This window comes from Leopardus geoffroyi, chromosome B4, assembly GCF_018350155.1.
Source record: "Leopardus geoffroyi isolate Oge1 chromosome B4, O.geoffroyi_Oge1_pat1.0, whole genome shotgun sequence".
Classification (NCBI taxonomy): domain Eukaryota; kingdom Metazoa; phylum Chordata; class Mammalia; order Carnivora; family Felidae; genus Leopardus; species Leopardus geoffroyi.
In genome coordinates this window covers 87,820,118-87,837,435 of record NC_059341.1, presented here as the reverse complement: position 1 = coordinate 87,837,435, position 17,318 = coordinate 87,820,118, and positions in this window count along the sequence as shown.

Sequence of the window (17,318 nt, the reverse complement as noted above, 5' to 3'; positions counted from 1 at the left end):
ACTTTATCTACCTGTCTACTACTTGGAATTATAAAAGCATTAAGCAGCAGCTTAGGGAAATTATTTCCTGGGAGTTGTTTGCCCCACTACCTGCATTTTAATCTCTCTCCAAAGATCCAGCAGACACGGCTGTCTTGACAAGACCCCATCATTTACGGTCTTGTTTTAATACCTTTGCCTCTTTTATGTGGGAGTCTTTTATTTATTTACTTATTTAATTAATTAATTTATTTATATTTATATTTTTATTTTTTTAAATACGAAATGTATTGTCAAATTGGTTTCCATACAACACCCAGTGCTCATCCCAAAAGGTGCCCTCCTCAATACCCATCACCCACTCTCCCCTCCCTCCCACCCACCATCAACCCTCAGATTGTTCTCAGTTTTTAAGAAGTGGGAATCTTACAGAATTGGTCTAATAAGATGTAAAAAAGGATAAAAATCATAGGCACACCTCATTTTACTGTGTTTTGATTTTTGCAGATATTGCATTTTTTTTTTTTTTTTTTTTTTTTTACAAATTGAAGGTTGATGGCAACCCTTTGTTGGTTAAGTCTACTGGTGCCATTTTTTTTTTCCAACAGCATTTTCCCACATTGTATCTCTGTGCCACATTTTGGTAATTCTGGAAATATTTCAAACTTTTTCATTATTATATTTTATAGTGGTCTGTGATCAGTAATCTTTGATGTTATTATTTTAACTGTTTTGGGGCACCACGAGCTGTATGGATATAAAATGGTGAACTTCATCTATCAATATTTTGTGTGTGCTGACTGTTCTACCCACTGGCTATTCCCCCATGTCTCTCTCTTACCTCAAGCCCCCCACCCCCCCCCATGAAATACAACAATATTGAAATTAGGCCAAATAATAACTCTACAATGGCCCCTAAGCATTCAGGTGAAAGGCAGAGTTGCACATCTCTCATTTTAAATCAAAAGCTAGAGGGGCGCCTGGGTGGCTCAGTCGGTTGGGCGTCCGACTTCGGCTCAGGTCACGATCTCGCGGTTCATGAGTTCGAGCCCCGCGTCAGGCTCTGGGCTGTTGGCTCGGAGCCTGGAGCCTGCTTCTGATTCTGTGTCTCCCTCTCTCTCTGCCCCTCCCCCATTCATGCTCTGTCTCTCTCTGTACCAAAAATAAATAAACGTTTAAAAAAAAAAAAAAAAGAAAATCATTAAATCAAAAGCTAGAAATGATTAAGGTTGGTGAGGAAGGCATGTAAGAAGCCAAAACAGGCTGAAAGCTAGGCCTCTTGCACGAAACAGCCAAATTGTGAATGCAAAAGGAAAAGTTCTTAAAGGATATAAAAAGGCTACTCCAGTAAACACACAAATGATGAATAAGAAAGCAAAACAGCCTATTGTTGGTATGGAGAAAGTTTGAATAGTCTATATAGGTCAAACCCCAGCCACAACATTCCCTTAAGCTAAAGCCGAATCCAGACTGAGGCCCTAACTCTCCTCAATTCTTTGAAGGCTGAGAGGTGGGGAAACTACAGAAGAAATGTTTGAAGCTAGCGAAGGATGGTTCATGAGGTTCAAGGAAATAAGTCATTTCCATAATATAAAAGTGTAAGGTAAAGCAGCAAGTGCTGATGTAGTAGCTACAAGAAGTTATTTAGGAGATCAAGCTAAGCTAATTAATGAAAGTGGATACACCAAAGATCAGATTTTCAATGTAGACAAAATAGCCTATTGGAAGAAGATGCCATATAGGACTTTCATAGCTAGAAAGGAGAAGTCAATGCTTGTCTTCAAAGCTTCAAAAGACAGGCTGACTCTCTTTTTAGGGGCTAATGTAGCTGGTGACTTAAGTTGAAGCCAATGCTCATTTACCATTCTCAAAATCCTAGGTCCCTTAAGAATTATGCTAAAATCACTTTGCTTGTGCTGTATAATGGAACAACAAAGCCTAGATGACAGCACATCTGGTTACAACACGGTTTACCGAATATTTTAAGTCTACTGTTGGGACCTACTACTCAGGAGGAAAGAAGAAAAAAGATACCTTTCTAAATATTACTACTCCCTGAAACATACCTGGTCACTCATGAGCTCTGATGTATATGTACAATGATGACATTAATGTTGTTTTCATGCCTGTTAACACAACATTATTTCTCCAGCCTCAGGATCAAGGGGTAATTTTGACTTTCAAGTCTTACTATTTAAGAAATACATTTCATAAAGCAATGGCTGCCATAGATAGTGATTCCTCTGATGGACCTTGACAAAGTAAATTGAAAACCTTCCGGAAAGGATTTATCATTCTAGATGCCATTAAGAACATTCGTGATTCACGGGAAGAGGTAAAAATATCGACATTAATAAGAGTTTGGAAGAAGTGGAATCTAACCCTCATGAACGACTTTGAGGGGTTCAAGTCCTCAGTGGAGGAAGTCATTGCAAATGTGGTGGAAACAGCAGAAGAACTGGACAGAGAAGTGGAGCCTGAAGATGGCACTGAGTTGTTACAACCTCACGATAAAACTTTCATAAATGAGCAGATGCTGCTTAGGGATGAACAAAGGAAGTAGTTTCCTAAGATGGAATCTACTCCTGGTGGAGATGTTGTGAAAACGGCTCATGCAAACAAGAGACTTGGAATATTACACCAACTTAGTGGATAAAAAAGCAGCACGATTTGAGAACAATAATTCCAACTTTGAAAATTCTGCTGTAGATAAAATGCTATCAAACATCATCACATGCTACAGAGAAAATGATTATGAAAGGAGAATCAGTCAATGTTGCAAACTTTGTTGTCTCATTTTAAGAAATTGCCACAGCCACCCCAGCCTTCAGCAACCAGCACCCTAGTCAGTCAGCAGCCATCAACACTAAGGCAGGACTCTTATCTTTTATTTTTTACACTAACTTTTACACTAATTAAATAAAAGGAAAAATATATGCTCATGAATTTTGGAAATAATATGGCACTTTCATGTTATTTCCATGTCGCATTACATTTAGTAAAGCAGCAAGAGGAAATTTTCATCAGAGTACCACAGCAAAATGATTATGACTCTCTGGAAGCTCAGATGATGGCTACCATTTTGTAGCAATATTTTTATTTATTTATTTTTTAAAAATTTTTTTTTTCAACGTTTATTTATTTTTGGGACAGAGAGAGACAGAGCATGAACGGGGGAGGGGCAGAGAGAGAGGGAGACACAGAATCGGAAACAGGCTCCAGGCTCTGAGCCATCAGCCCAGAGCCTGACGCGGGGCTCGAACTCACGGACCGCGAGATCGTGACCTGGCTGAAGTCGGACGCTAAACCGACTGCGCCACCCAGGCGCCCCTGTAGCAATATTTTTAAATTAGGGTATGTAAATTGTTTTTTAGACATAATGCTAATACATCCTTAATAAGCCACAGTATAGTATAAACATGACTTTTATATGAACTAGGAAACCAAAAATATTCATTTGACTCACTTTATTGTGATGTTTGCTTTATTGTGGTAGTCTGGAACTGGACCCTCAGTATCTCCAAAGTATGCCTGTACTTTGTAAACTATTAGAAATATTACAAACTTAATTTGTCACTGTGGGGAATAAGCTAAGGAATTCCCTGAGCTTGCACTCATGGGTTAACAAGGCATATAGGAATAGAAAAGCCTCAGGATAAAAGCATCCAAAATGAAGTAAACAAGATTAGGTATTCAGGGCTGAAATGCCTCCAACTTAGTACAATAGCAGAAAGTCCTTTCACAGGAAGTAAGGACTAGAACAGGTAAATAGGTAAACAGGGCTATAGATTGCAGCAGGGTGAAGTTGCCCAAATTAGCAAAAGAAAGGTGCCTTGTTGACCCTGGGATAGCATGTTCTGTTTTATCCCCTAGGCTAGCGAAGATAAACAGACAAGGCACCTCATGCCTGCCTTAAACAACAGTCTGCCGCACCAGGACTTTATTTTGTATTGACCCAAATCCCTGAGACCACATATCTTCAAAACACCCTTTCCCTCTTGCTTATGAGTTAATGTTCATGGCTTCATTGTCTCTTTGTGCACATCCATCATGCTTGTAGGACTTCTGATCCTAATAAAAAAGGTGTAAGGACCCTTACTCGGGGCTCTTGTCTCCTCCCGGACATTAGCTTCACATTTTAATCCTGTGTCCACTCTATTGCTGGACAAGAGAGAACTCCAGACCCAGGGTCTACGACAATCATACATAGCTACATGTTTGTATGTACTGTGTTCTTAACATATCCTGTGTGAAGGTATTTCTTGTATCAGTTGTGGGAAAATTTCTTTGCCCATATTTTTAGACTGAGCATTGATTGATTTTGTGTACACTGTAATTTAGTAATTTAACAAACTGATGATTCTACAGAAGAAGAAAAGATGGCACTTTTGTTTTATCTTTCATTGTTTACACTAACTTTTAGACTAATTAGATAAAAGGAAAAATATATGCTCATGAATTTTGTAAATAATATGGCACTTCCATATTATTTCTATATGGCATTGCATTTAGTAAAGCAGCAAGAGGAAATTTTCATTAAAGTACAGCAGATAAATATTGTGAATTATGGAATGTGACGGCTATACAAAGTGACTAAATTTTTCAAAATAAAACCAGGATGCATGTGCTGACAATGAAATGTTATATTTAAGGGGCGCCTGAGTGACTCAGTCAGTTAAACATCCGACTTCGGCTCAGGTCATGATCTCATGGTTTGGGGGTTCGAGCCCTACATCAGGCTCTGTGCTGACTGCTCAGAGCCTGGAGCCTGCGTTGGATTCTGTGTCTCCCTCTCTCTCTTCCCCTCCCCTGCTCACACTGTCTCTCTCTCTCTCTCTCTCTCTCCCTCTCCCTCTCTCAAAAATAAATTAATGTATAAAAAAATTTTAATATAATATTTAACACTGGGATTGAGCTGTAAGTTTTGGGTTGTATGGTCCACACAGCTATGTAAACACATCACATAATTGTTTAAATATATCTTCAGGCATAATTCAGACTAAGCTAAATTTAATGCATAGCTATATTGATCCTGAGCATAGTGATTAATAATAATACTTAACCATAGTCAGCAGCTTTCTTATGAGAGTTCAAAATTATTCTAGCACAATGCTATTAGTTTCCATTATCTTGGGAGGTAAACAGCAAGAGTGATTACACCTGACTATAAAAGACATACAAAGATGTGCTGTAAATTTCTTTTTACCATACATGAGAAATTTGGAGCAGAAACATATGCCAAGTGTGTGTTTGTTTTTACTTCAAGTTTAAAATCCTTTTAAAATACCTATCCAGCAAACATTTTTATTCTTTTATTATATCATTTCGAGGAGGAAAGTAGGGGGTCTTCTCAACTATGCAGGATCCTATTTGTGAGCAGAAGCCAACACAACACTTAATCGTGTTTCTCTATCATTAAGAAACAAGTACTACTGCACTTCTTTATCTATTGAAATACACCCATGACACTAAAGTAAGACGCAATAGATTTATTTTACGTATTTTCCCTTGAGCTGCCTATTGGTTCTAGCTAGAGTCTTGGGCCAGCTGACCAGATTGCCAATTGGGTCGATTGTTAAGTTGTCCATTTACCATGTGCTACTAACAGTTCTTCTGTTTGCCCATATAGAAACAGAGAGTAGAACTGACTGATACTTTTTTCAGAGTCGCTGATCTGGCTTAGACTCGAATTGCCAAGCATGGGACAAAGTTTTCTGTGGGTCCAGGAAAAAAAAGGAAACGCTTAAAACACTCTGCTAGGGTGATTTCCCCCATATTCTGTTCACTGCCAAGATTTATAAGTTGCAGAATGGTATACACTTCATGACATATTCTCTTGAGAGCAAAAGTGTAATCCTTAGGGACTTACCCATCACTTCAGGTGTCATGACTTTGGGGAAAGCAAAGGAGGATATGTTGTACATAAAGTAGTTAAATCTTTTCCTGAATTAGGATTCAGAATTGCTTTTGCATCACCCTAGGGAGATGCTGCTTGGAGCTTTCTTCTCTTTCACAGTGCTAAAGACTGAATTGAAGCTGGAGGGTGTGTGTGTGTATGCGTGTGTATGTGTGTGTGTGTGTGTGTGTGTGTGTGTGTGTGTGTTGAGGGTGTAAGTTGTCTTGTGTATAGACAGTACAATAGCTAATAAAAGGGAAAGAAGATAAATTCAATTAGAAAACCAAGCCTTTTCCTAAGTTTTAATAATTGCTTTACAATTTGATATATTATAAAGACAGTTTTATATACAAGTGTTTTATAGGAACAAGTTATATTAATTATATATATTAATGAATCATATATTTAAATTATTTGTAAAATTATGTTTACATGTATCAAATGCATAAAGGCTACAGATGTAGTTCTCTGTAGTATTATGCCTGAATTAACTAACTAATTCAGGCTAATGTATTTTAATTAGTACCCCCAACTTATGGTACCTGCTCCTATTGTAAGTTCAGTCTCATTTAAGATGTTAAAATTAAAAAAAAATTTTTTTGAAATAATACTTTTTTTGGGTTGCTGTGATGGTAGTGTGTGAATTTGATATGCCTACAAAAAAATGAAACTAGATAACAAAAAGAGTAATAGGAAAATCTAAGTCAGTTATAAGAAAAGATGTTTATTAATCAGTCACCCTGGGGACCTAGAACAAGGATATTTGATGAATTGTCACCACCTCTTTTTATATCTTTAATCAATACCCTATTAACTAGTGCTACCTTTTATGTATTAAATCTAAGTCAATCAACCTTATTTTGCATTTCATTTTCACCTTCACTAGCCAGAAAATAATGCTATTTGCTTTTTGTAGATGACGTTTTTTATGTACCGTCTACATAAAATCCTCATTAATCACAAAATACATTTCATGTTATAAAAACTCATTAAGGTAATAAATGGAATAATTGGAACCTTTTCAATTTCCCCTTTCAATTCAGCAGAATGGGCCAAAGAGCCCAGAGCGCTGTGTTCTGCATTTTTCATTTGCATCGAGCACTAGTCTCCACAGAAGAACTTTCTGATCTGTCTTTTCATTAGCATTCTCTACAGTTTCAGTCTTTACCAGGGGGCTCCCTTCTGAATAGGCAGTGTGTGACACAGGCCTCTGTTGTTCAGTAAGGTTACCAGGGAACATTTCTGTCTTACAGCATGCGCATGTTTTAAGAAAAGAAAATAATGGGGAATCAGTGATTTAAGTGTGTGATATTTTATAATTAATATTGTTGCCTATCTAAGATGAATTAAATTCTCTCATCCACACGATGAGATAATCTTATTCTCCATTCTTCTCCAAATCAAAGCCTAGTATGCAGTCAGCGGGCTGAGTTATCTTGGATGGTAGAGAGATAGGCTTCTGTGGGGTTGGTAAATGGACACAGGAAGTCTCACTATTTTGCTGAAAAAAATTTATACATATGTAAAAAATATATACATATTTGCATTTATAAATATAGCTGTTTAATTTTTAAAAATAAAATAATGTGTGATCAGTGACCTAATTTTAATGTGTGCCAAGCAAAACAAATTTTGGGAATACAAAACAAAGCCTTTTTCACATCAAAAAAGTTTTTTTCAGGATGACTATCCCAAATGTTAGTCTATCACAGATCATCCTAAGGATACCTAAGTTTAAGAATTGAATATGTTTTTATTTGGTAAGATAAATGAGTAATTCTGTTTATTGTGGAGACATTTGCAGAGCAGCTGTACTGTAACAGTTATTGATAATTCCAGGAACTAACCACACAAAAAAGATGGAATACAAGCAGGAGGAAAAATGTTTCATTAATTAGCATTCTTTTTTTAATGTTTGTTTTAGAGAGAAAGAGAGAGAGAGCATGCACACACATGCGGGGGAGGGGCAGAGAGACAGAGGAGCCCAAGTAGGCTCTGCATTGACAGCAGAAAGCCCCATGTGGGGCTTGAACTCATGAACCATGAAATCATAAGCTGAGCCGAAGTCAAACGCTTAACTGATTGAGCCACCCAGGCTCCTCGTTAGCATTTTTATATGCTTAAATCATTCACGGTGTTCCTTTGATAGTCATACTGGTTCAGACATTTGGATGAGCTCTAATATGTCATGGACAGAGACAGAGACCTTGTTTCCAAAGAGGATAAGCTCAGTTGACTTAGTGTAGAGAGGCTCTGCTCCAGATTATGCAGTCATGTTGCATGTTCAGGAGGTTTGATGGCACAGTACTGAAGTGGCTAAGGATTCCCACCAGACAATTTCCTGCAATAGGGATTATGTTGCCTCCATGGATCTGAAGTAATGTTTTAGTGATGGTCGTTGCCCTAAACCCCCCAGTGATAGTGAAGGAGAGAGGAAGCAAAATGTCTTTCCATTCAATTATAATTTTATCAAATTCAAAAATAGAATAGATGAATAGGTATGCTTGTAATATTAATTAGCATTGCCAAAACCACATTTTACAAAAGAAATACACTGATTCCCAGTTTAATGCCTTTAATTTGTTTCCTACATGAAGTGTGAGGCAAAAAAAAAAAAAAAAAATTTTTCCTGAAATAATTGTTACCATAAAGCACATTCTGTTTAAAAGAGCAGTGCTGCTTATAGCAAATTCAAACCTACAAGTAAGCCTTCACTCACCATACCATACACAAAGAAAACGGATATTCCGTCTCCTGCTCTTTCTCACTCTCTTTTCCTGATGGTTTCTAAATTATCTCCAAAGACGATGTTCCTCTGTGCTCTATGAGAAGCACTAGGCCCCTTGTAAAATCTCTTTTTGGAACTATCTTCATGGAAGAGAGCAAAGATAGTATTTGATATACAGAACCTCACTAGTAGACAGCCTCAAGTATGTTTACATGCTTAAGCACAAAGTGAAGGAGACAGTGCTTGGTGGTTCGTGCCAAATAGTAGCACTACAAGGAATCTCTTTGCAGAGGGCCAGTGCTGCCTTAGCAGAGGGGTGAATATTGTGGTTAGATTCAAGACTAAGGTTTTATTTCGGCTTTGTTATTGAGAAAAATTTTTAGTGAATACAGGGTGCAATTATGCAGAAGTGCTATTCCTAAAATATCAATGCTTGGTAAGAAGGGGAAATTTATAGAGATAAATGCCTAGGTACAATTACGCATTTTTTTCCCACTAATAGTGGTTTTTCATTGTCTTAAATAGTCATTTCAACTTCTGGTTAATGATGGCAAATTGAACACTCACATTTACCTTTGTTCTCTGTAAAATTCCATTAAAAATAGCAAAGGGATTTATAGCAGTAGATAATACTACTTCTGTTGAGAGCATTGGAAACTGGAAAATTGTGGTTAAATCTTATCTGATCAGAGGGTGTGATTCTCAAGTACACTGATGGGTGCAAATACCTTAAAGAAAACCTCCCTGGCCGTCTTCTCTTAGCTGGAAGATAGATATGTACTTTTAGGCAGATCTGACAAGCCCAAGATATGTATATACTGATATCCAGGGTTCTCCAACTAAATGGTCTACGGTGAAGCCTGCAAAAGGGAGACCCTTGACAGGCATAGAGTTTCCAGTCATCTTTTATGTATTTGAGAAATAGATCTGAGCATACAGTTAGAAGTCACAAGATATTTAAAGAAATAATCTATGAATGGCAGAGTCTGAAATTAACAAATGGAAAAACAAATGATCAGCTTCTCTTTTAACATTACACATATAGGGCTTACCTTACGCCAAGCATTATAAGTTGTTTATGTGTATTAGTGATTGATATTCAGAACTCTATCATGTATAATTTTTTTTTTAGTATTTATTCACTCTGAGAGAAAAGAGACAATGTGAGCAGAGAAGGAGCAGAAAGAGAGGGAGAGAAAATCAGCATGGAGCCTAACGCAGGTCTTGATACTGCAACCCTGGGATCATGACCCAAGCTGAAATCAACAGTCAGATGCTTAACCAACTGAGCCACCGAGGCGCCCCTCATTTATAATTTTTATAGATAAGGAAGCTGAGACAATGAAAGGTTAACTAACTTTCCCAAGGCCACATAGCTAATAAGTACTTTAACACAAGTACTTAATTATTGGATCCCATGCCAATAAACAGTATATTATATTATCTCTCAATATAGAATGAATAGGGACCGGGGGGAGGGGTCAACAGGGCAGAACAGCATGGAAGTTTTTTGCTTCTCTCGTCCACGAAATGCAGCTAGATCAACACCAAACCATCTTGCACACCTAGAAAATTTATCTGAGGATTAACTCAATAATCTCCATAACTTGAACCACAGAACTCAGCAGGTATATGGCACAGAGAGGTGAACTAGGGGAGAGAGAAGCCATGGAGGGTAGGGAGCTGTTTTTGTTTGTGGATAGAGGACAGAGACAGGGGAGGGGGTGGAGAGTACAGGAAAAACACTCCCCCCCCCCAAAAGCAGCTGGAGAGAAAGAGAAAGAGTGGAAACACCCATAAGGGAATTAACAAGAAAGGGAGGAAGAAGAAAGGAGATAGTTTGGATAGTATTAAGATTCTATGAACAGGGGAGCACAGAGTCTGAAACTCCATAGCTCCATTCCTGGCAGAGCTCTGGTGGAAAGGGTGAATCCCCAGGAGCAGACATCAAGGTCTGAAGTGTCCTGAGGCCACACAGGAAGGCGGTTACCCTGCTGAGAGAACAGTTGGTAGAGGCTGTGCAGCCTCCCCACAGGCAAAGTTCCCAGCAGACTCCAGAGAAATGCCATGTTTGCTGGTGTTGGAACAAGGACATTAAGAGGCAGTGAAGCCTGGCGTCAGATGTGTGTTGTGATTTATGATAATTCTTAAAACGCTGCTGCTATATGATCATTTCTGGTGTGGGCTGGCACCCAACCACAGTCTCCGGGCTTCTGCAGCAGGGCGGTCATGTGAACGTTCCTGGGACCAGACCAGCACCCAACATCACTCCACCAGACCCACCCCCAGAGGGTCTGAGCAGGTCAAAGCAGAAGGGCCCTCAGAAGTGAGGAGTTTGGAAACACAGCCCCAACTGAGATAAAACTCAGGAGGGAGGTGCCGCCTGGCAGGGTGATGACTTGGTTATGGACAGGGTATAAGCAGAGAGTGGATGGAGGCCAGAGACAAAGGAGGGGTGCTTGATTGCTGGTCAGAGCACAGGTCTCATACCAGAGAATTGGTAGCTAGGTGACATTTTCACCTCTCCCACGCATGCTCATATACACATACACATTCCACAACAACCCACCCCTGTAAGCTAAGCATCACCATCTAGTGGAGAATGGAGCTGTTATGCCAATCCCCATCCAACTGAGTCAACCACGCTCTAGAAGAATACCACAAGTCTCTCAACCTGCTTAGTTTATGGACTATAAAGTGCTTCATAGTTTGACTTCTAGGGGAAACTGGATATAATTTAACTCATATTCCATTCTGTTTGTCAGTCCATCTATTCAGTTTTTTTCTTTTTCTTATTCTTGAATACAGAAAGAGAAAAATTATTTTCCATTTTTTTAAAAAAGATATTTCTTTAATTTTTTCTACTACATTTGTTATTTTTGTAAATTTTTTATTCTATTTTACTTTCATCATTTCATTTTATTCTATTTTATTGTATTCTTTTTTAATTTTCAAGCGTTTTTTTTTCTTTTTTCCTTTTTTTTTAATTTTCTTTTCCTTTTTCCTCAGTTTTATCAAGTTTCTTTCAATAACCAGGCCAAAACATACCTAAGATCTAGCATCCTTTGACTTTTTTTGTGTTGTTTCCAATTTTTATTTTTATTTTATTCTTTTTCTTCCTCCAAAATGACAAAATGAAGAGATTAATCCCAAAAGAAGGAAGAAGAAGAAATGACAGCCAGGGACTTAACCAACACAGACACAAGCAAGATGTGTGACCCAGAACTTACAATCACAATAATAAGAATACTAGCGGGGGTTGAAAAAAGCATATAATCCCTTTCTACATTGATAAATAAAGTCTAGTCAGGACAAAATTAAAAATACTGCAACTGAGATGCAATCTTGAATAGCTGCCACGGAGGCAAGGATGGATGAAGCACAGCAGCCAATCAGCAATGTAGAGGACAGGCTTATGGAGAATAATAAAGCAGGATAAAGAGGGAAACTGTGGCAAAAGAGCACAATATAAAAATTAGAGAACTCAGTGATTTATTAAAAAGGAAGAATATCTGAATCATAGTGGAATAGAAATTCATAGCAAATCATGGTGGAAAACTTTCCTAACCTGGGGAAAGACACAGACATCAAAATCCAGGAAGCACAGAGAACTCCCATTAGATTAAACAAAAACCAACTACCAACGAGGCATATCGTAGTCAAATTCACAAAATACAGACAGGGAAAGAATCATGAAAGCTGCAAGGGAAAAAAAAAGTCCTTAACTTACAAGGGAAGACAGATCAAGTTCACTGTAGACCTATCCACAGAAACTTAGCAGGGCAGAAAAGAGTGGCAGGATATATTCAATGTGCTGAATCAGAAAAATATGCAGCCAAGAATTCTTTATCCAGCCAGGCTGTCATTTAAAAGAGAAGGAGAGATAAAAAGTTTCCCAGACAAACAAAAACTAAAGGAGTTCATGACCACTAAATCAGCCCTGCAAGAAATTTTAAGGGAGACTCTCTGAGGGGAGAAAAGACAAAACAAAACAAAAAAGACCAAAAGCAACAAAGACTAGAAAGGACCAGAGAACACCACCAGAAACTCCAACTCTATAGGCAACCCAATGGAAATAAATTCCTATTTTTCAGTACTCTAAATGTCAATGGAATAATTGCTCCAAACAAAAGACATAGGGGTGCACCTGGGTGACACAGTTTGTTAAGTGTCTGACTTGGGCTCAGGTCATGATATCACAGCTCATGAGTTTGAGTCCCGCATCAGACTCTGCTTATAGCTCAGAGCCTGGAGCCTGCTTGGGATTCTGTGTCTCCCTCTCTCTCTTCCCCTCCCCTGCTCACACTCTGTCTCTGTCTCTATCTCTCTCAAAAACAAACATTAAAAAAAATACATAGGGTAACAGAATAGATAAGAAAACAAGATCCATCTATATACTGTTTACAAGAGACCCATTTTAGACCTAAAGATACCTTCAGATTTAAGTAAGGGAATGGAGAACCATCTAGCATGCTAAAGGTTGCCAAAAGAAAGCTGGAGTGGCCATACTTATATCAGACAACCCAGATTTTAAAGACTGTAACACAAGCTGAAGAAGGACATTCTATCATAATTAATAGGTATATCCATCTAGAAGACCTAACAATTGTAAACATCTATGACCCCATGTGGAAGGACCAAATATATAAATTGATTAATCACAAACATACAGAAACTCAATGATAATAATAATAATAGTAGGAGACTTAAACACCCCGCTTACAACAATGAACACATCATCTAAACAGGAAATCAACAAGGAAACAATGGCTTTGAATGACACACTGGACTGGATGGACTTAACATATATATTTAGAACATTTCATCCTAAAGTAGCAGAATACACATTCTTCTCGAGTGTACATGGAACGTTCTCCAGACTAGATCACACACTGGGAAACAAATCAGCCCTCAACAAGTAAAAAAGATCAAGATCATACTGTGCATATTTTCAGACCACAATGCTATGAAACTCAAAATCACCCACAAGAAAAAATTTGGAAAGACAACAAATACTTGGAGACTAAAGAACATCCTACTAAAGAATGAATGAACTAATCAAGAAGTTAAAGAGTAAATTAAAAAGTATATGAAAGCCAATGAAAATAATAACAGCAGGGCCCATAACGTCTGGGACTCAGCAAAGGCAGTCATAAGAGGGAAATATATAGCAATCCAGGCTTTCCCAAAGAAGGAAGAAAGGTCTCAGATACACAACCTGACCTTACACCTTAAAGGGCTGGAAAAAGAACAGCAAATAGGGGTGTCTGGCTGGCTCAATCGGTTGAGCATCCGACTTCAGCTCAGGTCATGACCTCATGGTTCATGAGTTCAAGCCCCAGGTCCGGCTCCGTGCTGACAGCTCAGAGCCTGGAGCCTACTTCCAATTCTGTTTCTCCCTCTCTCTCTCTATCCCTCTCCCCCTCACGCTCTGTCTCTTTCTCTCAAAAATAAACAAACGTTAAAAAAATGTAAAAAAAAAAAAAAAAAAAAAAGAAAAGAACAACAAATAAAACCGAAAACCACCAGAAGACAGAAAATAATAGAGATTAGAGCATATATCAATGCTATCAAAATGAAAACAAACAAAAACAAAAACCAAACAAACAAACAAAAAAAAACCAGTAGAACAGATAAGTGAAACCAGGAGTTGCTTCTTTGAAAGATATAACAAATTGATAAAACCCTAGCCAGTTTGATCAAAAGGAAAGGACCCAAATAAATAAAATCAAGAATAAAAGAGGAGAGATCACAACCAACACAGCAGAAATAAAAACAATAATAAGAGAATACTATGAGCAATTATATGCCAATAAATTAGGCCATCTGGAAAAAAAGTGGACAAATTCCTAGAAACATATAAACTACCAGAACTGAAACAAGAAGAAATAGAAAATTTGAAGAGACCCATAACCAGTAAAGAAATAGAATCAGTAATCAAAAATCTCCCAAAAAACAGAGTCTAGGGACTGATGGCTTTCCAGGGAAATTCTACCAAATGTTTAAAGAAGAGTTTACACCTATTCTTTTGAAGACACTCCAAAAAATAGAAATGGAAGGAAATCTTCAAAACTCATTCTATGAAGCTAGCACTATCTTGATTCCAAAACCAAAGATCCCACTAAAAACTGGAACTATAGACTAATATCCCTGTTGAATATGGATGCAAAAATCCTCAACAAGATACTAGCCAACCAGATCCAACAGTACATTAAAAGAATTATTGACCAGGACCAATGAGATTTATACCTGGGATGCAACACTTGTTCAATATCTGCAAAACAATGGATGTGATACATCACATCAATAAAAGAAAGGACAAGAACCACATGATCCTCTCAATAGATCCAGAGAAAACATTTGACAAAATACAGCATCCTTTCTTGATAAAAACCCTCAACAAAGTAGAGATAGAAGGAACATACCTCAAGATTATAAAAGCCATATTATGAAAGACCCACTTCTAATATCATCCTCAATGGGGAAAAAATGAGAGCTTTCCCCCTAAGATCAGGAACACAACAGGGATCTGCACTCATGTCACTGTTATGCAACATAGTGTTGGAAGTCCTAGCTTCAGCAATCAGACAACACAAAGGAAGAAAAGGCATCCAAATCAGCCAGGAGGAGGTCAAACTTTCACTCTTCGCAGACACTACATGGAAAACCCAAAAGATTCCATGGCAAAACTACTAGAACTGATCCAGGAATTCAGCAAAGTGGCAGGATATAAAAATCAATGCACAGAAATTGGTTGCATTTCTATATACCAGTAATGAAGCAACAGAAAGAGAAATGAAGGATTTGATCCCATTTACAATTGCACCCAAAACCATAAAATACCTAGAAATATACCTAACCAAAGAGGTGAAAAATTTATACACTGAAAACAAGAAAGCTTATGAAAGAATTTGAAGAAGACACAAAAAAAAAAACCGGAAAAACATTCCATGCTCCTGGATTGGAAGAACAGATATTATTAAAATGTCTATACTACCCAAAGCAATCTACATATTCAATGCAATCCCTAACAAAATAACACCAGCATTCTTCACAGAGCTAGAACTAAATTTGGTTCCTAAAATTTGTTTGGAACCAGAAAAGACCCCGAATAGCCAAAACAATCCTGCAAAAGAAAACCAAAGCTGGAGGCATCACAATCCCGGACTTTAAGCTGTATTACAAAGCTGTAATCAAAAAGACAGTGTGGTACTGGCACAAAAAACATACACTGAGATTAATGCAACAGAATAGAGAATGCAGAATGGACTGACAAATGTATGGCCAACTAATCTTTGACAAAGCAGGAAAGAATATCCAATGGAATAAAGACAGTCTCTTCAGCAAATGGTGTTGGGAAAACTGGACAGCGACATGCAGAAGAATGAACCTGGACCACTTTCTTACACCATACACAAAAATAAACTCAAAATGGATGGAAGACCTAAATGTAAGACAGGAAGCCATCAAAATCCTAGAGGAGAAAGAAAGCAGGCCAAACCTCTTTGACCTCAGTTGCAGCAACTTCTTATTCAACACGTCTCTGGAAGCAAGGGAGAGAAAAGCAAAAATGAACTACTGGGACCTCATCAAAATAAAAAGCTTCTACAGAGTGAAGGAAACAATCAGCAAAACTAAAAGGCAACTGAAGGAATGGGAGAAGATATTTGCAAATGACATATCAGATAAAGGGTTAGTATACAAACTCTATAAAGAACTTATCAAACTCAACACCCAAAAAACAAATAACCCAGTGAAGAAATGGGCAAAAGACATGAATAGACACTTCTCCAAAGAAGACATCCAGATGGACAGCAGACACATGAAAAAAATGCTCAATATCCCTCATTATCAGGTAAATACAAATTAAAACCACAATGAGATACCATCTCACATGAGTCAGAATGGCTAAAACTAACAACTCAGGCAACAGATGTAGGCAAGGATGCAGAGTAAGAGGATCTCTTTTGCACTGCTGGTGGGAATGAAACCTGGTGCAGGCACTCTGAAAAACAGTATGGAGTTTCCTCAAAAAGTTAAAAATAGAATTACCCTACAACCCAGCAACTGCATTTCTAGGTATATATCTAAGGGATACAGGTGTGGTGTTTCAAACGGGCATATGCACCCCAATGTTTATAGCAGTGCTATTGACAATAGCCAAGGTATGGATAGAGCCCAAATGTCCACTGACATATGAATGGATAAAGAAGATATTGTTTATATATACAATGGAGTATCACTTGGCAATCAAAAAGAATGAAACCTTGCCATTTGAAAGGATGTGGATGGAACTAGAGGGTATTATGCTAAGCAAAGTCAGTCAGAGAAAGACAAGTATCATATGACTTCACTCATATTTGGAATTTAAAATACAAAACAGATGAACATACGGGAAGGAAAGCAAAAATAACATAAAAACAGGGAGGGGGATAAAACATAAGAGACTCATAAATACAGAGAACAAACTGAGGGTTGCGAGAGGGGCTATGAGTCAGGGGATGGGCTAAATGAGTAAGTGGCATTAAGGAAGACACTTGCTGAGATAAGCATTGGGTGTTATACATAGGGGGTGAATCAGTAGAATCCAGTCCTGAAATCATTATTGTACTATATGCTAACTAACTTGGATGTAAATTAAAAGTAAGAAGGAAGGAAGGAGGGAAGAAGGGAGGGAGTAAGGGTAATCATGGTGTTATGGGGTATGGGTGGGGA